Source organism: Pagrus pagrus (assembly GCF_965226575.1).
Source record: "Pagrus pagrus genome assembly, chromosome: 19".
NCBI classification, from domain to species: domain Eukaryota; kingdom Metazoa; phylum Chordata; class Actinopteri; order Spariformes; family Sparidae; genus Pagrus; species Pagrus pagrus.
The window spans coordinates 10,693,823-10,715,530 of NC_140203.1; the positions used below are offsets into that span (position 1 = coordinate 10,693,823).

The window sequence follows — 21,708 nt, forward strand, 5'->3', positions numbered from 1 at the left end:
ACATGTAGCCTGAAGTACATTGATTTACTGGCGCTCCGTCCATATTTGTGATCCGCTGCCTTCAGGCTGGTGCAGTGGCAACGCTTATAACCTTGTATCACGCCTTCAACTGGGGTGCTTGTATTAATTTCTACTTATCATTCATGAAATAATTATTTTTTAATTTACTCAATGAATGAATGATGAGAAAAAAAATATTAACTGTTTCATAATGACCCGTCTTTTCAACTGATGTCGATACACTGCTAGATTTTCAGGGCTACTTGCGTTTGAAGGGAAAATTCACACCTTTAGGCTGTAATATTGTTCTGGACATTATTGACTATAAAATAGATTTGCCTCAGGTTGAGAAATGTGATTAAAATATTATAAATAAAATATCATATTTTGCTTCCAGGCCCGCATGTGTTGCTTTTTTTGTTTGGCCTCTAAATGGTCTTTATGTTTTGGTAAATTATTGAAATCCTGAGTTTATGATAAAATTTTTTAAAAAAAGGTTTCAAAATTCAAAGTCTGTCGTTTTTTTATTCGCATTTTCGAATGTGTAAAAAGGGCAGCAGCTTGAGGGGCCCCTGCCTGCTCAAACATGACTTGAAGTTATTAAAGCTTGATGTGCTTTGAATGGTTTGAATGAAGGTTCACGTGTCCTGTAGTCTCTGCTATTGTGTTCCCAGATCGCTTAACGCTGAAAATCTTCCCACTTTTGGGGAGTATTTCTCAGTTGAAAGGGAGCGTGCAGGGATTAAAAATCTCAAAAAAGCAAAAGCTAAAAAAGAACCCTGACAAATCCCGCATGTAATGTCCACTGAAGATGAAACAAGCAAGCAGATGTTGACTGAAAGCCACTGAAGCAGATGGAACTGGGTATCTTAGACCATCTCTAATGAAGAAATCTGCTAGAAATCCACGTACTACAATATTGATGACTGTACGGAAAAATATCTTCATTTAATGTGACTTTCAATCCCCAGTAATGTAAGATCACTGTACAGTCTTGGGACACTTCAAAAGAACCTTGTCCTTGAAAAATACTACTCTCATTTTAGAGCAAAATATAGTATTTTCCACCATAAAGAATACCATCTGTGTTATTCAAAGTTTATTTATTTTTTATCCTGCATGAAGAAGGTCAATCTGCAAAAGCGCTCATAACTTACAGGAAACAGGCTTAGGTCAACTGTCAGCATGGTGTCAGAAAAGAGGATCAAGCATTGCATATTTAAAACTCAAAAGGGAACTTTGGCCAGAGAACTTGTATAAAAATAGACACAATGATGAATCAATTTTAATTGGACAGATTGGAACTTAATCACTCGCATTAATGATTTTATTATTTTTTTCTTTCCATGAAAGTCCTTAACACTGAGATAAACATATTTATAAGAAGAAATATGCTTTGAGATTTCTGTTGCTTTTTACTGTCAAATAGACATTTTTTGTATTGAATTCTATCCCAGTTATATTGGCAGTGTAAAAACTTTGCAGCTCAGTTACACTATTGGATCTACTTTGTCGTTTCAAGATAAAAAAATAGCATTGATTAACAGGTTACACATTAAATGTAATACTGCAGATCAATTTAGGATGGTCAACTATAGTAGTGTCCTTGCACAAAAAGCCATGTGTGCATTTAGACAATTTAAGACACACAGCACATCACAGGTTTTAGATGTCTGAACTGCCAGCCACATCTCTGATGTGTTCACTGGTTTATATTAATCTGGTGTTGTGCTCACTGATGGCTGATTCGCCGTTTGAAGAAACAATTGACAAGTCACAGTGCTTGTGGGCAGGATTAAAAACTGAGGCATCATCTTCTTATCAAGCTTCACCATTACAAATATACCCGATCACCAGAATAACTGTTAGCATGCCGAGTCTAAATGTCAATGCAAAAACCACAGACACGTTAAAATCTGGACGTTTCTTTATGTTCCAACTTTACACTTGTTTGAATATTTAATTTCTGACTTATCACAACACTGCTCATTCTCTCGGCGGACATTGCGGATTGGCTTAAAATACCTGTTTTGGTCGCCACAAAAACTACCTGATATGCCTGCAGACCTGCTTTGGATGCGACGAAAACGGACAGAAATATCCAAAGAGTTGAAGCGCAGTCCGCCATTTGGCAACCATGTGGCCAGTAATAACGCCACCTCTGTCCCATCCCCTACAAATGTCAACCTTGGACATATCTGTGGTTTGCAGGAACATTAACTGCTAACATTATATCCTGGCGACTGGGCTGGAGTTTGCTTACATAAATAACAATTCTGAAATCAACACATTTCTTTGTCCATTATGACAAGTTATGTGCCCCTCAAACTGCTTTCTCATCAGCTGAAAATAACTCCCAAACTCGCCAACATGAACACTATGTCAGGCTGAATGAATGAACTGAAACTAATTCATAATTCAGTCTGATTGAGGCTAAAACACTACACACACATTGGGTGGGTTTAGCTCTTCTACACCATCATAGATGAAGCTTTCTGGCACATATAATACATGCTATATTAACCTCATTACTTCATATGTAGACTGCTTGTGATGGTAATCCCTCTTCACCACCTGGTTGCCTGCCGACTCAACTGAATATTCAAATTCTCCAATAAGACAGGATAGAACAAAACAGTCTCAGTGCAGCAGAGGCTTTCATGCACTGTTGGACTCCATTTGCCTCCACTTTGGTTTTTCCATGAAGGCTGCTGGGATTACTAATAAACAATGGCCGTGGGTTGCCACCTGGCAACCTATTGCAATTGCCTGGTGGAAGGAGCGGACCCGGACCAGCTGGCCATTCTTCACCACTGACGCCAGGCACAAGCCCTTACACTGCACATGTGTAGTGTTCAGTGGAAAAGGGATGCTTGCTCTGTTGTGCATCCATCATCCTCTGTAGGTTATAACCCTGTCAGAAACTGGAGGCAAGACTCGTACTGTTTATAGTGGGGGAGCTCAACAGTGTAGTTTGGTACAGTTTCACGCAGTGTTAGCTGGCGCCATTGTACTCCAGCTGCAGCTGCCTTATGTGAATCGAGGGCTGTGAGTCCCACTTCAAAGAGGAGACGATTGGAGGGTGAATAAAAGCTCCAAGTCAGTCAATTGGCCCTGAATTGCTCCAAACTTAACTGCAATATCAGCAGTGCAAAAAAAAAGAAAAGTGGCTGGCGTGGTCAACTTTTCTTCCTCCGGCTTAACTCGCTCAGCCCCTCGCATTGACATCAGGGCCAGGTGGATGGGGAGGAAGTGGAAGGAGTGGAGGCAGTGTGCTCGATTTATCAGTAATTATGGAGCGCTATTTTCTCTGTCTCCTATCTATGTCTGCCCTGGGAAGCAGTAGCCATTCTTTAATCTTGACACCCGGTGATCATGTAACGCGAGGAAGTGCCTATTAGAGGTGTAGAGAAATTGGAGGGGGCCTCTCTCCGGGTCCTCTTTTAGGGGAGTTGGGGTGACAGAGATGGTGAGAGTGGGGATACATTAGGGAGGGAAAAGGGGTCGACAGGAGGACAATTATCGAAGCGGTTTTCAAAACTCAAGCGGTTCTGTAAGGGAGTGGGGTTAAAGGGGAACAACCAGGGATTCTGCTGTGAGATTTTCTTCCAGTATATCTAAAAAAGAAAGACTTGCCAGCGGACACATGAGTTAATTCGATTTTTGAGATGAACTAAAACAACTGTAATAATGTGAAACTCACTTGTAAAGCAGAACAGGTCTTTCTGCTGCTCCCTCTGGGCTTGCGTCAAACACAATCAAGAAAATGTCAGGGGTAATTATATTTTGCTTTGGGATGATTGTGCATCAGATAACATAAATCAGCTGATGGAGATGCAAGCGAGGCCAAGTGTTGTGTTTGGAATAACTCTTTTGATTTGAGTTGGAGACTATATCTGGCAGGCAAAACAGACTGAACACCTCAGTTGCCATCTCAGTGATTTTACTGCAGGATTTTCATAGACGCGCAACATCCAAGACCCAAGAAGACAAACACATACAGCTCATTCTTTACAAGTTCAATTTTAATTGAGCAAAACTGGATCCCCCTACTAAGTCAGTCCATATGCAGGAAATACTACATCAAATTATTCCCGATTTAATTAATTCCGAAACACTTCAGCGCGTGACACACTTGTTGACTTCTATCAAAACGGCAGACGCATTGGAAATACACATCGATTGAGTCTCTTCACATGAATAATTTGTTTTCTCAATCAAGTGCAGTGCCGCCAGCGTTGTGCCAACCTGGCAAATCACTCCATTAACAGTCCTCTCTTAATTTTTTTTTCAGGAGCAACGTGAAATCAGGTGCCAAGATTATTTTTCGATCTGTCTTATATGTTGTTCGTTATACAGAGGAGACAGACACAGACACATCCTAAGTGTTTGAACTATGAATAAAGTATCACAAATCAGCACACAGTGGGCCTATTTGTTACGGCGAAATGCCGCTTTAGCACGAAAAACCCTACAAAATCCGACAAGCGTGCCTGAGCCAGACAGGGAGAAGATTTGTGTTTCAGTCAGATTTGTGTTTGAATCAAACTGCTGACAGTGCGCTGACTGGGAGACGATGCACAGCGCGCTCTGTAAATTCACAAGCATCTCATATATGATTTAATCAGCCACTGTATGCTGTGATTTACTGTGAACACATTCTGCTTTATTTTACTCCCAACAAATGAATTATGGATGTAATGCCACACTGAAGTGGGTATTCTGCATATTGTGATGTTAAGGTTACATCATTGTTTAATATGAGGCTTGCGAGAGATTTGGCAAAAATAAATATGCTTCTCTGCGTGGTTACTGTTGCCTTCCAGGAAGGATTTCTTGGATTTCAGTCTTGGCCCTGGTCCTCTGTTGATATTTTAATGTTCTCTGTATTTGCATTTATCCTCTTGAATGCTTTTATTTCCATTTGATTCTGAGTAGTTATTGAGAAGGCTCTTGACAAAGTCCTTAACCTACGTGCCCCCTCACAGCTACACTTGGTGACTGTCAGAAACAAGATCGTTCGCGAAAAGGGATAAAGTGATCATTACTCTGACATGATTACTGTCCTGTGGTTATTGGTTATGTTCAGTCTTCTGTAACATATGACACATATGATGTGTGTGTCAGTGACCCTGTTCATCGATCCCGTATTGACGCCCACACAACCAATACATAGTGTGCCACGTTCTGCAAACATAAAACACCGATTGAATCTCAGGCGGCGACAAGGACCAGTACACATTTCCATATTACACGCACATTTTCACAAAGCACACACACACACACGCGCACTCAGACACGTGTACCATCCCCGAAGACCTCTGTGTTGCCGCGCTGATGGAGCTGGCGTTGTTAGTTTTAATGATGGAGAGGCCAGTCCAGGTGAAGCTAGCCTGAGCAATATCCTCTCCGGTGTATGTGCAGACTCAGCACACCAACATGACACCGATGTAGGGCAGAGAAGAGGCAACGCGGCACATTCAAGTCACAGCGGTGAGCAGAAAAAAAACTAAAGTGCTCTGGTAGTAGCCTTTGGCTGGATAAGAGTCTGGCGACATTCAAAGAACAGCAGCCCTCGCATTTAAGAGACAAGGATAGTGACACCAGATTGTATTCTGCCAATGTACCATCGAGCTCAGGCGAGATTTCCACAAAATGTGCTGCTACTTTGATGCTCTGATCCAATGTTCTTTTGTTCGAATGGTTAATCAGACAAGTCTTTTATCATTGTAATTGAGCTTAGGGAAAGTTTAATAAGGAAGACTACTTCATTTTTAATTCTTTCACCTTTAGGCTACTCCTTCATTCATTACTCCTCGCAAGCCACACCTCTTGGCTGCATTCCTTTTATTCCCACATCCTTCCATTATTATATCAGTTTAACATTCAAGAGGCAGCCTCCTCTTAGTTCATCATCCAATCAAGTCTCAGTTTCACTCCTTTTCTCCTACCCACATGGGAGCTAATCGCTAATCAGCGCGCTCTTTATTAACCCATTCAACTGCTTCTGAGGCTCACTCATACCCGGTGCCTCTGGTGGCCTTTTTGGCACTTTAACAAAACAAATTTGCCACCCTTATCACAAGTTGTACCAGATGCAGCACACACAACAGAACACACACACACACACACACACACACACGCACACACACGTGGAAACAATGACTCCACCAAGCCAGAGTGTTGTCACAAAAGAGGAAATAGATTATCAAAGCTTATTTTCAGAGGCGAAAAAAAAGATGGTTCTCCCGGTGGGATCCTCACTTAGGCATAATTTCTCTAAACAGCACAACATCACTGTGAACCGCCGCAAAGTTTCCTCCACACTGGCTCTCTCAAAAAGCCGAGCAATCAGTCTTTGATCTGTAATGACCTCCCTGAGCACACTCAAGAGTATGCAGACACTCGCCAACTGATGCTTAATATTAACAGAAAATTAGGCAACACTCCAGAAACTCACCCTTTAATAAACACACTCGCTCTTAATAATAAAAAAAAAAAAACTGACCTTTAAATGCACACTGACTCATCTGGACATGGCATTAAAAAAGTCTTCACAGCAACAATTAAGTTAAACACCATTGATACAGGCTACAAAATGTAAGCAAATTAAAAGAAACAAAGACTTTGCGGCTCCCATGGAAGTGTCAATGTATGTACAGACAGAAGCCTGTTTCTGTTATTCTTATGATGTTAGAGGCATCCCCGTCTATCTAAACCCGCCATCTCGGCTCCTCTAAGGTACAACAGCACCACCAGAAATCTACAACATTGAGCCGATACCCATCTACAGCAAGGTCAAAAAGTCTGACACCACAAGTCAAAATACTTTTGACTATTTCTTTTTCATTACAATTGATGATATCATCTTACTGCACCAGTTTGTGTGAAAGGTTGAATCTTTGAAAATGACCATGCATTCCCCTGTATGCTTTAATAGCAGCATGCACTCGAACTGGCATGGACTCTACAAGTTTTTGCCAAGGGGGCTGTGGAGGAAAGACCAGGGTAGTCATGACTCCATGGTCTTCTTTGGTCTTCAAGCAGTTCTTGCCAAGCCTTGAGGTGTGCTTGAGGTCACTGGTGGAGTCAATGCCAGCTCGAGTGCCTGCTGTCAATAAAGCAAAAGAGGGACATACCAAATACTAGATATTCTGAAATTTATGGACATTTTCTACTTTTCACTGACATTTTTAAGCTTCTATTTGAAGTTGCTAAGACAAAAATAGTATTACATTTAAACCAAATGCAAAATAACAGTATTTTCGCCTTTTTGACCCAACTGTAAACTGTATCGTCCACTCATCCGTTATAATACCTTTAAAAATGCATCTTTTAAATATTATACTCTCACCACCTGGGCTTGAATGTTGTTAGTGGAAACAGCAGCTTCACTCATTAAGGATTCACAGTGTGAATAATGCAAGTAAAAACCTTAACCCTTCACTTTGAATGACATTAAATCATGGCTGGCAACTTTTACCCACCGACAAATATTTCTTATATATTTTTTTCTGCACCTACCTCAATGTACATCCTAATTAATCCAGTAAAAAAAACATTAAAAAAAAATAATATATATATATTATTTAGAAAAAAAAAAGATCCAGTGAAATAGTTAAGTGAACTGTGCGATATGGGCAGCTGACTGATTGCCCTGTATACTCAAGCCGCTACCTATAAGACACAAAAGTCGGACTTTTTCAAATTCTACTGTACATATTGTGGCTTTAATCTAAATAACGTTTATTTACAGTAAGTACTTTGACCTCAGTGACAGAAAGGATTACCTTAGCCTATAACACCTAATTTAAATGTTAATCGTAACGAGGCATTGCTGTCTTTACTGGAACATAAACATTTGAAAAAGACCATGGAAAATCACCCCTGTTCTTCTGTGGCTCTCTGCGCACATTTACAAAATTTGGTCTGTGAATTATTAAGCAGCTTTGGGCGTGTTGTTATTGGCCATCATACGCTGAGGTTTCGCTTGGTGCTTATAACCACAGATGACTTGAATCTCTGAATAAGCACATGCATTTTACATGGCTTATGGCTCACTTTACCTCTGTCTCGGAGACGAGGGAGGCCAATGAAATGCTGGAGCGTGGGAAATGAAAATGCTAGCCTTGTGGCAAAAGCCTCTGAGCTACGGCATAAAAAGAGGACAGCTTAGGGGAGGAATATAGCGACAGTAGGAGAATTTCAAAGGCAGGAGGTCAAGAGCACTCTATTTTCAATCTTAACATGGGGAATGGGTACAAGTTGGCTGCTATAACCCATATCAAGGGCACATTTTTGCCAACGATAACCTCCCAGGAAGAGGAGACGAAATGTGGTGCAGAAAAGAAAGAGCTTTTCTCAGCAAAAAATCACAATCCTTTTAGTCATATCAGGCCTGAAAATGTCTGCTGAGGATGCCTTTGCGCATGTGGATCTATGTACTTTATGACTATGTGCGTGTGTGTGAGCGCGCTTGTGTATATGACATAGCATCTCCCTAAAGCAGTACCCTTTTCACCACTTCTCTCCTCCAAGATGCAATGAATCACTCTCTTATTTGAAGCACTCAGAAAGAATCACCGAAAGTCATGACATGACAGCATTCGCCAACGCAGTTGTTAAAATGAGAAAGAATAAAAAAAAGCTGTGACCTCCATTTTTTACCGTAATTGTACAGTGATGCATCTTTCAGATTTATCGTCTAATCATGTTTGCAACTGCAATTAGACAGTGACAAACTCACAGATACATCCACATGAACTATTTCCATCCGTTTTGAGACTTAATCGTCGTTGTCCTTGGCACTGCAGGGTAATCACTAAAAATGCTCCCAGGGCTAAATGGCAGATGCATCCAATTCATCTGGAGACTACAAGCAAATAAAACAGCCCATCCTTTAAAGACTCCTTCTTATGGATGGTATATTACTGAACGGGTGTAGTTTTGAATATAAAAAAGGCAAATATAGAGGCACTCTATGTGCATCTCTGTGGGATTGAGGCTGTAATGTACATTACAGCACTAAATTGCAAGTGACATGCTGGAGGTTAAAAGATGACACTAAATTGCAGTTGACACAAAGTAAGTTCACTCTAACTGTGAGGGAGATTGAGCCTGGCACTGTACAAAACACCCTTAGAATATTGATATTCATGCACAGCGCTGACACGAGGCATACGTAATACAGAGCGGTTTAACTTTGCAATGCTTAATCTGCAAGGAATTGAGATGGGAGCACTTTTTTTTTAATATTTTCACCATCTGCTCTGCGTCTCTGCAGATTTTGCTGATTTATAGAACCCACTGAGCCTGTGCTTGCTCCTCTGCTTTCCTTCCATTTTGCAAATTTATGGCTTTGAATTAGGAACAATAGTAGCAGTGACCACAGTCTTAACACCCCAGTCCTTCTGCTGCCCGAGAGCAAGGCGGTTGGTCAGATAAAGGGGAACTCTTGCCAAAGTCTCGTGATTAGCAATTCGTCACAGGGTGAACTGGAAAGTAAACATCAAATTGGGAAGGAAATGAGGTCAGTAAATTCGGGGATGGCAACGCATCAGAGTGCGTGGAGCAAAAGGGGGTAGCGAAGGCGAACAGAAATAACCCACTGCAGCTGGACAAAAACCTCTCTACACATAATGCCAGTGGTCCAGTCTCTTGAGAGGGCAGCAGCTGTTATGTATTTCTGTCAGAGAACCACCTCCCTCTGAAAAAAATGTGGAAAAGTGAAAGGTTTGTCGTGAAAAGGTTAGGTGAAGCCACGTTAACACTCAGAAATGTGCTGCCAAAACATTTTCCTTTATCCTTCCATTCTTTTTTCGCAGCCCTTTTTCCTGTGATATATAAACATCTGGCGACAGAAATTGCAAAAGTACGCCGATCGTTAGGAGTGCACAAGTTTGAGAGTGAAACGCATTCTTCTGTTCGGGCGCTACACATGCTGATACAATCGAGGACGGAACGAAATAAGAAGCATTTATTTTCTCGAGCAGAGTTCCTGTATCTCAGACACTGAAATAGGATGAGCAAATCATGCCCTCACCCTGATAGGGTGATACTTTCCCCACATATGTCTCTGAAATAAAATGCGGCTCTGCGATCCAATTGCAGTCTCACAGTTGCCTCGCAACAACACTTCATCACACCCTACCCCAGAGCAGCGATAGTGAGATTTGAATAAAGTGCTACAGACACAAGCAATTATGACAGATCAGTCACAGAAGGAGAAAACAGGAAGGAGGACACGCTGCTAAATTCTGCTGGTAATTACTGTAAAAAAAAACAAAAAAAAACATTAATGGAGCCTCAGGTAGGTGAATCACAGCTTCATGAAATGCCTGTTGTTTATTTTACTGAATGCACAGATTACATAGCTGCAAATGCGACAAAGACAAACAAATGTGTGCATTCAGGCAGACACTTGAGAGAAAAGCAGGAGAGCAACTCAGGTGTGTGCATACTATACTTATCTTACATCCACTCTCTCAGAGATAAACACATTTAGACTTCCACTGAGGCTTTCTCTTCCTCCGTGTTCATCCCTTCCTCTGGTCTAGACCTTTGGGGTCGATTCAGTGGAAACCATACAGTGGATAACATCACTTGACATTTACATGCATGAGCAAGGAAGAGCTGCAGTGCGTAGAGTGTCATTTACATCCTCCCAGCAACTCCTATTCCAGCTCTTATTCATGTCAGGGGCTCCTCTGGGTGCATTTTCACTGTGACCAGCTCAGGGAATGGAATTTCGCTCTGGCACTTTTGCCTTTAATCCTACATTGTTTCAGTGGAACGTTTAGAACAAGAGATAGCGTGCGATATGAGTAAAGGTTGGAGCATTTTGCCTCATTTTTTATTTCCCCCTCTAATGCTTTTGTAGACGAAGGTGAGAGATGACATATTCAAAACAAAGACTGTGCCCAGCGAGGTAAATCGAAGGAAAGCAGTCAGTGGTTTCCCATCAATAAAACCACAGAGTAATTAGAGAAAGCACTTGAAAGCCAATTTGCGGGTTGACAAATGATCAATCTTCATCTGTAACACAGCCACAGTAGCATAAAGCAGCAGCGGTGGATGTGGTGACAAATGGCTCGCCTGTGCTAGCTAGCATCTCATTCTCTTTGGTGAAAGACTCCGATGCTGGCTAAAGAGGTAGAATGCTTCTGTTTTGTTCCTATCAGCTCCAAACACCTTCTCTTGGAATGAGATGAACACAGGAGCAAATGACTGCGGCTGTGCTCTTTTTCACTCGATGCGTTTAAGAGACATATGCTACTGATAATCAATTCAGCTCTCATATTAACAGCGGGTAATGAAAAGGTGAGCGCCGTGTATTAAAATAAACAGGTTAAAGGGAGAAATCTGTGTGAAAAAAAAAAATAATTTAATCGTCACAATGTTTTTATTTCCCTTGCTGCAGAATCCCTCCTGAAGCAAATGAATTTCTTTTTTATTTCAAGCTAAATTTAATAGCCCTGCGGCCATCCAATGTGCTTAATTTATCCAAATCCTGCGTTCAAAAAAACCTTATACCTTTACCTTCCAGAGTGTTTGCTCTCATGCTACTCTGAAGCCTTATTAATTAGTTTGCTTTATGACAGAGACAGTCCCCGTTTAGAACCATCTCATAAACCACCCCCGCATTGCTGCTGCTCAGCCGGGCAGCTATCAAATAAACCTCGCAGCACACTCCTTGCACCGCTTCACATGACAGATGCAACCGACTCCCCTCTGCCGCTCCTCTCCTCGGTTTGCATTGATCCTTCCCCTCCCAAGAATAGATTTGGACACAATAATTCAGCAGCCAGGTAAATTGGAATAACTCTGACCATTAGTGAATTAGTTTGCTCTTTAAAATCAGCCATTGATCCCCGAGCTGAGCTGATTGGTTGCTGACCAACCAGAGAATTTAATTATCAAACAGTGTTGCTTGCTCAGCCATGTTTTCTGAAGGTCAGGGTGCCACTGCAGTCCCTTTTTAGAAAAAAACGACAGGACCAAGGCGAGAGATTTGGCAGGGGGAGGAAGAATCCAGTACAAACGAAGTTAGCCACGGGCCGGCCTTCCCATTCCTCTGTCGCTTCCTCGCAATTGCAAGTGGCAGACCATTACTGTGCCTTTCCAGACGCTGCACGATAATAATTCTCTGGATTCACATGACACTGGTTTGGCATGTTTAGATGCAACTCTGCTTGCTCGCTCACTCCCTCCTCATTCTGTCATTCCCCTGTGTCAGTCTCACATAACCCTTTGGTCTCATTGGGGTCGTATTAATATGAACTGTGGAGCTAAAATAACCCAGGAGCAGTATAAAAAATCATTTTTAAGCTGCCAGCCATCCATTACCTTAAGTCAAAGGTTTTGCTTCACTACGTGCATTATACCCGTATCACTGGGAATTAATTCGCTCTGAGGCAGCCGTGCTGATAACCGTTCAGAGGGAGAAAAACTCCATCTGCTTATGCAGTTCCATCTACAAATAGTGTAGAAAATGAATATTGCATATTGGTGACCAGATGTCATGCACCAGCAATGGATACATGGATAGTGCAGAAATACAGTATATCTGTTCTAATTCCCTTGAGTCTACCTGTCTCCCCGCGAAAGCCTTCATTCTAGCCTGATCTCTCGTCTCCCTGGGATTTAGAATACAAATAAGGAGAACAAGCCTCCCCATTCTTATGAACTTTATAGAATAAAGAGGGACACTTAGGGCTCCACACAGGGGATGGAGGAATTGATTGGCAAAGCTAGTGACGGGACCAGAATGGAGATTGAATCCCCGTGAATGAACCAGAATGGAGGAGGAGTTGCAGCATGAATAAGGCTGTTTAAAAAGAGGATGGAGAAAACAAGCCTCCCTTGTCCTGTCTTGTGATTTCCTGAAGCAGACATCCTCCCCTTTTTACCCTGCTTATTCAAGGGTAGCATGATCCACTCTCCGTCTCTTCCTCTCACTGTTTCACTAATCCACACCGCAAATAACAGTAATCTGCAAATAATAGAAGACGGGGAAAATTCTCAACGTACCACCAAGCAAATTTGTGGTATGCGTGTAAGATCTGGGATCAAGGGGGAGTTATGATCTCGATCTCATGCAGCATTATGATGGAAAGAGAGGCTGAAAAAACTGTCGCCATGAGATTGATGGTGATGGTGATGGAGTGGAGTCCACGACATTTTGGTGCATTATTTTTCGTTGAGTAATCAAACGAGCACTCATGTAATGTGAAAGAGTGTTGTTTGTTAGCAGTAAATCATTATGCATTGATTGGACCAGCCCTCCGATATTTCTGCCCTTAATATCAGGGTGGTCAATACATTTAATTAGTGTATAAGGTTTTTGGTTAAGTTGACTGTGTTTTCTGATGAAATGTGCAATATTTATAATAAAATAATCTTAACTTGTTTACTCCGCAGCTTCAGCTGTCTAACATTTTCTCTTATGGCTGGAGTCTCTCGTGTCTAACACGGAACTTAAAGCAGAAATAGACAAGTATCCAACTTTCTCCTAGGATTTCAAAGAAAGCATTAGCTACATGGCTACTGCTAGCAGCCAGGCTACTGTCCAAAGCAAAAAATAACCGTAAGAATTCCAATTTGACCCGTCTAGAGTCCCACTGGTAGGGGGAAACACATGTCAGCGGGAGGACAACATCAGAGCGTTCTCCATCAGGTGAACACCTGTCCGTTCTCTCTTGTTGTACCTCGGTTTTTATCTCTCTCCCTCTTCGCCTTCTTTGCCTCCTCCTCCTCAGTGGCATTCTTTTTCTTTTGCAGTGTAGAGTTTCCACAGTTATTCCAGTTGTTGCACCGTTAGCCTACCTGGGGATAGCAACCAGGGAAAACAATGTTTTAGTTGCCTGTTTTTTCAAGTTTTTTATTTTATTAAAGAAAAAATAAATGTTCCTCCTCTCAGCTGGCTGGAGGAGCAAACTTGCAAGCAAACTTGCACTTTAGCCTTCATGTCACTAACAGACAGCCTCAGTATTGAGGAGTAAGGACCACACCAGCATCTAACCTGACCCTGGTGACGTTTGCAGCTACGTTAACATGCTGTTTAATGTGCTGCAGCTGAGCAGCTAATTAGCTATCGGCTGCAAACAGACATTAGCGTACACAGTCCCCCGGTGAATGTTTGTCTGGTGGTTCGCTCAACACAGGCCACGACGTGTGTTTATGTTTGTAAAGTAGGTAAAGAGGAAGAGTCTGTGGCTATTGTGTTGTGTAGCAGGCTGCTGTCTGGCTCAGTGTGACAACACAGATGTTATGAGAGAGAAGACAAACTACTCGCAGCATTGTGAATAGAAACGTCAGTAGTTCCAGAGATGGCACTTTTATGACACATGTCCCGCATCTTACCCCCAAAAGACAATCGTCTTCTTTGTAACAGCTGAACTGGGACACATATCTAGCCAATTGTGTAGTTGCACTGACGCAAGCACAGTAGAGATCCACAACAGGCAGGATGAGCGGACGGCGTCACGACAGGGCAATCTGGAATGAGCTGTAAAAACAGTAAGTGTTGTGAAACTTTGAGCATTCAAAGTGCTTTAAACCTTGAAATTCACTGATGTTTTTGAGCAGTTTTTATCAGATTTTGTGATCAGTGATTCTATACATGCAATTTTTATCTCCTCATGACCATTCAAAGTGAAATTATGGCTCGTTTTCCCTTCATTTAGATGGGGGCCTGGTCTTGTTAGCCTGAATTAACTGTCTAGGGCTATTGCCGAGACGGCTGCTGAGTGGCGAGCCTAAAAGGACTTTGGTGACGTCTGTTCTGCCTATAATAAGAACGCTGACATTACTGCTTTTGCGAGAAACCAAAAATAGACGTTCCTCCCTTTTGGTTCCAGATTCTTTTTCCCAGCAAAAACACATCACAAGTGATAACAGAGCAGATATGTTTACTGTAGGAGACGAAAAAAAAAAAAAAACCCAAACAATTTACTTTCAGCTGGACTTTAAGCATCCTACTCAAGGAGGCCATTTCCCTCTTGAACATATCAAATCCACATCAGTGGTGATCAGAGAAGAGCAGGGCGCCATCATCCTTTCAACGCTGCACTGCTCCTCTTTCACTAACCTACTCTGACCTTGATGTAGGTGTGAAACTGGCTACCGTAGCTTTTCATGTGTAATGCTCTGAATGGGTGTAAACAAGCAGAAAATAGAGTTCCTTTTGAAGTTTGATTTATTTGACAGTACATGCAAAATATTATATTTTCTTACTGCAAACAGATTTTCAAAAATAACTACTCTTGCATTAAATTTATATTTGCTTAACTTCAGAGCAACTGAAGAAAGTCTCATCAAATCCAAGACATGCTTGCAGTTTCTCACTGATTTCGATAATAGCACTCCCCAGGTCCCCAGATTCCTCCCAAAACATCAACATTGATGCCAATTAGAGAGTTTGTCAGGCTACAAGTGTATCCCCAAATGCCACCCTCCAACCCCTAAAACCTTTAAAACTTTGAGCTGGGTTTGTAGATGCAGTCGCATCTCCAGTACCATAAGGGACCGGCCATGGTGGATGGCCCCCATCCAGTTGTTAAACTGTCCCTGTGGTTCCCTGCCAAATTATTTGGCTCTCCTTGTGATGGCATTGAACTGTTTTCTACGTTGGACAACAGCTCTCATAGGACCTGAGCAACAATTATTAACCACATGTGTTATCTCGTCCCCAGCCAATTTAACATCATCAGCCCTCAGTGGCTTATTTACAGTGCTGCATAATTGCTCTTGGTGAGTCAGCGCTTCTTGCACATGAACATAGTTTATTCTTGAGAGAAACTATTTTTTGTAGCGGGTGCTCCCAACTGTTCTCTTCCATATTTAAAGTGAAAGAGCAGCGTGGCGTCGAGTCTGCTTCTCCTAAAGGCAAGAATAAGAGTGTATCTGATTCCTAATCGCAGCGCAACTCCAGCTGTGCAGCTGGTGCACTGCACCACACGGCTCCAACCCCCAAAATACCAAAGGTCCATCATCCAACCCCATGTGGACAGTGTTTTCTACCTGCGTGCACTGATTTCAGGCCCTCAAATTGAGATGTGGACATGCAGTACATTCGTTTTGATCAATCCATCAGCCTCTCTTCCAATAACATTGAATGTCCTCACTAAGATAACCTTCTCCTCATATTTTTTCACCATTATCTCCTGTCATTATAAGATATTTTCTTGTCCATAATACCTTTTCTCATTATCAAGACAAATGTGATACTGAGACAACATTTCACATTACAAAAAGATGACAACATCCATGTCATTGTGAGAGGTAAGTGGCCACGATGACTCATATTTGTCCAGTTTTCCTCTTGGTGCTGTTTGATGAATCAGAGTCTCTTTTATCTAGAAATAAATTTAGTTTTAAAAGTGGAACAGTTGCGAAACCCACGAAGCAAACAAGCAGAAAATGTCATTTTTTATGGTAGTATAAGATAGACAGATGTTAATATACAGATAGAAATGTGGCTGATACAGAGAACACTGACAATTTACTCTCATCATGTGGCCGTCTGACTTTAAATGCAATCACTGCAGGAGACAGTACTGACGCCTCAGGTGGTGGAAATGACTAAGCCTGTGGGTCAACTGCAGAGCTAATTTTCATGGTCGAGTGTACACACAAACTAACTTTGGGGTTCAGACTCTGTGTCTGTAAAAGTGAAAATCAGGTTCAGGGTTTCAGTAATGAATGTGATAAATTGGAGCTATCTAAGGTTTTCAATATTGTTACTTATTTGTTTGCTCTTCAAGCACCAGAAAACAATCTCTCATGCCTAAAACATGTAATGCCAAACATATTTGGTTTCAGCCATTCGAACATTTGTCAAACTACCTACCTTACCATCTAGTCTCGGACAAAATAATGAATAGAATGAATGAAACCATTTCCTCTAGTTAATATTCAATACCATTGTTTATAATACGCAACCAAAGTGATGTATCAAATAGCAAAATTAGATGTGCAAGTGTAACTAATTTTGACAAAAATGTGAATCTACCAAGTCTGAGTGGTCCCGTCCTGCAAAGTCTGGCTGGTAGTTAACCCCTAAAAGCCACCATAAAGTCTAAAGATACATGGCTTAAAACAGATTTTTCAATATAATTGTATGTCCTGTGACATGCTTCAGGTCATTTCAAGCCCAACTCAACTTTTAAATGCTTTCAGAAGATTTCATGGTGAACTTATAAATGAGTGAGGTAATTTGCATATTCTTCGCCACATATATATATAAAAAAGCAAATGAACAAACTATTGTAAGCCAATTGTTATCTTTTTTAAATTTATCTTTACATTTTTTGCTCATTTTTGATATTTTCAAGAAAATTCATAACAACTTACACCCCATTTTAAACAAAAGGCATATCATTTCCAATCCCCTGCTCAGCATCATCACTCTCTATCACAATATGTATTGTTTCATTGTGGCAGTTATCATATCCTAAAACAGGCCTGTTAAGTGTACTGTCATATTTTGACATTGTCACTGAGTATGATGGGCGGAAAGCGAAGACTTGTTTTCTACATGTCAAATATGCAATTACAGCTGAACTGCAGTGTTCTCAGTGTATAGTTGCAATTTCAATCGGTTTAAAAACTGATTATACTTCAAATATGGCATTATAATTAAGATTAGTTACACAAGTTGAGATATTCAAATTATCCCAGATTATTTCTGGTCCTTTGGCAAGTAGGTGAAGCAGAATAATAAAATACAAAATTAATTTAAGGCGTCATAAGAAACTGATGCACTAATTTTAACCACGATGTTACAAGAAAAGAAAAATCTCCCTATAAGTATGCCCACTGTGATTTCTTTAACTTTTGCAATCAAGTAGTTCATCATCTATTTAAGAGGAAAAGATTAGGCCCATTAAATTTTCCCTGCTCTTTTATGATGTGTTATTGTCTAATAAACCATGAAAGGGGGAAGAATTTTTGCATACAGTAGCACTTGATAGCACGCTGTTGGGTGCTCCACGGCCAGGGGCCAAAGTTCTTAAATGCAATTACTGATGGAAATCGTTTCCTTATCAGTAACTAAGAGACATAATTTCTCTGCCAAGTGGATAATAATGTTCACAGTCAATGCACAATGAGGACATGTGTCATTTTAATGTTCTGTTTGAAATATGAAATTGTTTTCAAGATTTCTTTTTAAATCAATTTTACATTAAGCAGGACGTGATGATTTTAAATGTTGTGGTCTTCTGCTGTGTGATGGAGTTGTGGCTCTTTACTTTAGGTTATTGCAACTGGAAATAAATGGGAGATTACTGCTGTAGGACAGTCATAGTAAATGTTGGCGATGCATGTTTCTGCTCACCACAGATATATTGAAACTTTACATGACTTTATGATTTGAAATTTCTTTAGGTTCAGTTTTCAATTTAATGTTGTGACGTCGTGTGCTTACATTCTGTTACACACACTTATAGTATACAGTCATATGTTGTCTAGTTAGGTTTAGTCACCAATGTCTGCTGGTTAGCTTCAGGAAAATATATATATTTTTGGCTTTAAATAACTGGTTTTATCACCACAAACATGGCTGGAAAATGGAGTTCTCCTTTAAAAATGTGCAGCGGTGTCATGCTTACAAATGTTTAAACACAGTCTTGAACAGTGGTCACTGGCTTGGCAACTGGCTTATCAATGTGATCAATATGGCACGTGCAAATTTGAATGTATCCGTGGTTTTCAGAAACATTAACTGGCAACAATTTATTCTGGTGACAGTGTTCTGACGAGTCCCCTGTATGAGGGCCCATGAATACAAAATATCTATGTACAGGGTCCATGATGTTATGCTACAGTATGCACCTGTATGCCTGTAGTCATACTGCTGCATTCTTAGCAAGATGTCCAGACAGCATTAGGTGCATATATCATGCTGCTGCTAGGATTTTTTAAATAAGCACCAAAAATCTGCCCTTGATTAAATCTGTTTTTAGATGACCTGTTCCTACAGACAGCTACTTTACTGATCTGTGTGTCCACTCTAAAATATTCATAGTACACAGGGTCATATTTAGCATTATTGTCTCGCAGCTTTAGTGGAACCAAGATGAGTATTTTTAGCTTTAACCAAAACATCCTGTTTATTCCCCCTTCTTTACGCCTGGTTTCATGTTACAATGTTATTCCCCTCCTCCACTGGCCTTATTTAACATATTTGGGGCCCCGTTCGGGATAAAAGGAGCCTGAGAAACTGTTGTGTTCAGTACTAATTGTCTGGTTTGCCAGTGTCTAACCGTTGCTACCTTTTGTAAGGGGCTGCTCCTCAGGTAAGCTAGGTGTCCAGCTGGGTTGTTAATCAGCCTTTCCTTCGGGCACTCTTATTATTTTGCCTTTTTTGTTTTCCTGGGCGGGGATAAAGTTCCCTGCAGGAGGCAGGCGTTTCAGGGCCTCTCACGTCGGGGGAGCTAAAAGCTGTTGTCCTTACAGGGTTAGTTGGTAAAGGTGTGTTTATTTTTACCTGCGTCAGAGCCTCTTGGCTTGGTGCGCGAGGACCGCCCCGGGTCGGCGGAGCTCTCCGTCGCCAGCCGCTCTGCTCCTCAGGTGGGAGGGGTGGCTGGGCCATGGTCGGGAGAAGCTGGGCTGGAGATGAAGCCGTTTACGCTGCCTCGGTTTGAAACCACTCTCGGTCGAGTCGTCTCCTGGCTCAAGGATAGATGCTCGGATACAGCTCCGGATACTAGCTCGTTTTGCAGTTAGCACAGCAGGTGAGGAGGGAGGAGCGGGAGTTTAAAAAGATGCGCCAGCTGGAGCTGCAAAAGGCCGCGGTCTGTTCTCCACTTTTGACGTGAGTAGAAATGTTTCTCTCGTTGCAAGTTGCTTTGCAGTGGCCGAGAGACGTGTGGGCTATTTCGTTACTTCTGTCAGTGGAGGACAGGCTGGTTGGTTTATGATAATGTGAAGAGCGCTATTCTGTATCTGAATGAGCAGAAGGTAGCCACTCTGCAGCAGGCCGCGTATTTAGCAGGTGAGTTTGCCCTCACGCACAAATCAGTGTCCCTCATCCTCTCAGGTGTGCTGCCTTTGGGTGCTGAGTCAGCCTGTGACGTAAGAGGCATTGAAATGGGGTTTGTACCTGCACCCCTCCCTGTTGTCCATATGAAGTGTAAGCTGATAACTGGTTTCCTACCAGTAGCTGTTCGTGCTTGCTTTCCTGTAGATATAGTCGATTTCATTATGGGGAACGTGGTAGTTTTTCTTGTGCCAGAAGTTGTGGTTAATCCCAGGAGTGTTTGTGGCTGATGTGCTGACTCAGCGCAGTCTCTTTAGCGGACTCAAAATGTTGATTTGTGTGATTCATTGTTTGCTTCTGTCCTGGCTGAGGATAGGTTGCCCCCTGTTGGTGATGCGTTGGATTGCCCGCCCAAGGAGCCCAAAACCAAGCTACCTGCACCTGCAGACCCCTTGCCGCTGTCTCGAAAAGCTCTGATCAGCGCCAAGAAAGGTGATCCATCCTTAGCGAAGTGTTTTGCTGCAGCTGAGAATAACGCTGGTGAGTGTGAGAAGCAGATATTTTGTGTTGACAATGGCGAGTTGTTGCACAGGTGGGTTTCACAGCCAGGTGGTGGTGACGATGGTTTGGGTGAGTGCAGAGGACGCTAAGCAGTCTGGTAGGCTGTGTTACTCAAACATGGAGTCACATCTGTCCTACCTGCCTGATGGGCAGCGTAGTGAGGTAGTTGGCTTGCTCCACTCTTACCCCTCTTTGTTTGGTGATTTGCCTTCCCGAACCAGTGCGTTGTCCCATGACATAGACGTAAGCTCTGTTGCTCCCATTAAGCAGCATGCCTATCGCTGTCCAGTACGTGAGAGGTGTCCCAGTGGTTGGCTAAGGCATCACTGACGTTAAACCTTGCCAAGTGTGAGTTCGGTAAGGCCACCGTCACTTACTTTGGGAAGCAGGTGGGCCATGGTCAAGTCTGTCCGGTGGATGCTAAGGTCCAGGCAGTGTCGTCGTATCCTGTCCCATCCACCAGATGTGAACTGAGGCGGTTCCTGGGCATGACAGGCTATTATTAGTGTTTCTGTAGGAACTTCTCTGTTGTGGTGGCACCACTTACCAGGTTATGCTGTCCCCTTTTGTATGGAGTGAGGTGTGTCAACTTGCTTTTGAAGCGACTAAGTCCCTTCTTTGTGGTACCCCTGTTCAGGCTGCCTCAAACTTCTCTCAGCCATTCAAGCTTGAGGTTGATGCCAGTGCGTCTTGATGTTGGGGAAGGCAAAAGTGGTGTAAGCCATCCTGGGTGTTATTTTTCTTTTAAGTTTAAATGTCACCAGCTCAACTACTCTACAATAGAGAAGGAGACGCTAGCCATTGCCCTTGCCCTCCAACGTTTTGAGGTGTATGTCGGCTCCACCCAGTTTGTACTGACCATAACCCCCTTGTGTTCCTGGCCCAGATGCGCAACCACAATCAGCACCTGATGCGCTAGGCTCTGTTAGTACAGGGATATAACCTCCAGGTTTGTCATTAAAAGGGAGCTGACAACGTAGTGGCAGATACCCTGTCTCGCGGGTAAGCTGACGGTTTAAGTTCTTGTGTGTGCTCGTTGATGTCTTGGTGCTATGTCTGAAAACCATGAGTGTTGACTGGTGTGTGTTGGTGTCAAAGTGAGTATAACCTGTGGTAGAGGCCTAAATGATATTGTAGGGTGTGTGAACAAAAAATATGGTTTTGTC

At 42.1% G+C, this 21,708-nt stretch overlaps 1 protein-coding gene across 5 annotated transcripts in view; it reads left to right on the forward strand.

The window, feature by feature from the left end:
- Positions 1-21,708, forward strand: part of brinp1 (bone morphogenetic protein/retinoic acid inducible neural-specific 1) — a 130,809-nt gene that overhangs the window by 10,607 nt on the left and 98,494 nt on the right. The window contains exons 1-2 of one of the 5 annotated variants that reach the window (XM_084383910.1): positions 19,526-19,816; positions 20,358-20,521. The exons of 1 other annotated variant lie outside the window; for it this stretch is intronic. The gene's annotated coding sequence lies outside the window, so the exon portion shown is untranslated. Of the gene's footprint in view, positions 1-14,459; positions 14,518-19,525; positions 19,817-20,357; positions 20,522-21,708 lie in introns of those variants that run through there. 3 more of the 5 variants (XM_084383909.1, XM_084383911.1, XM_084383912.1) reach the window with 3 other exon arrangements.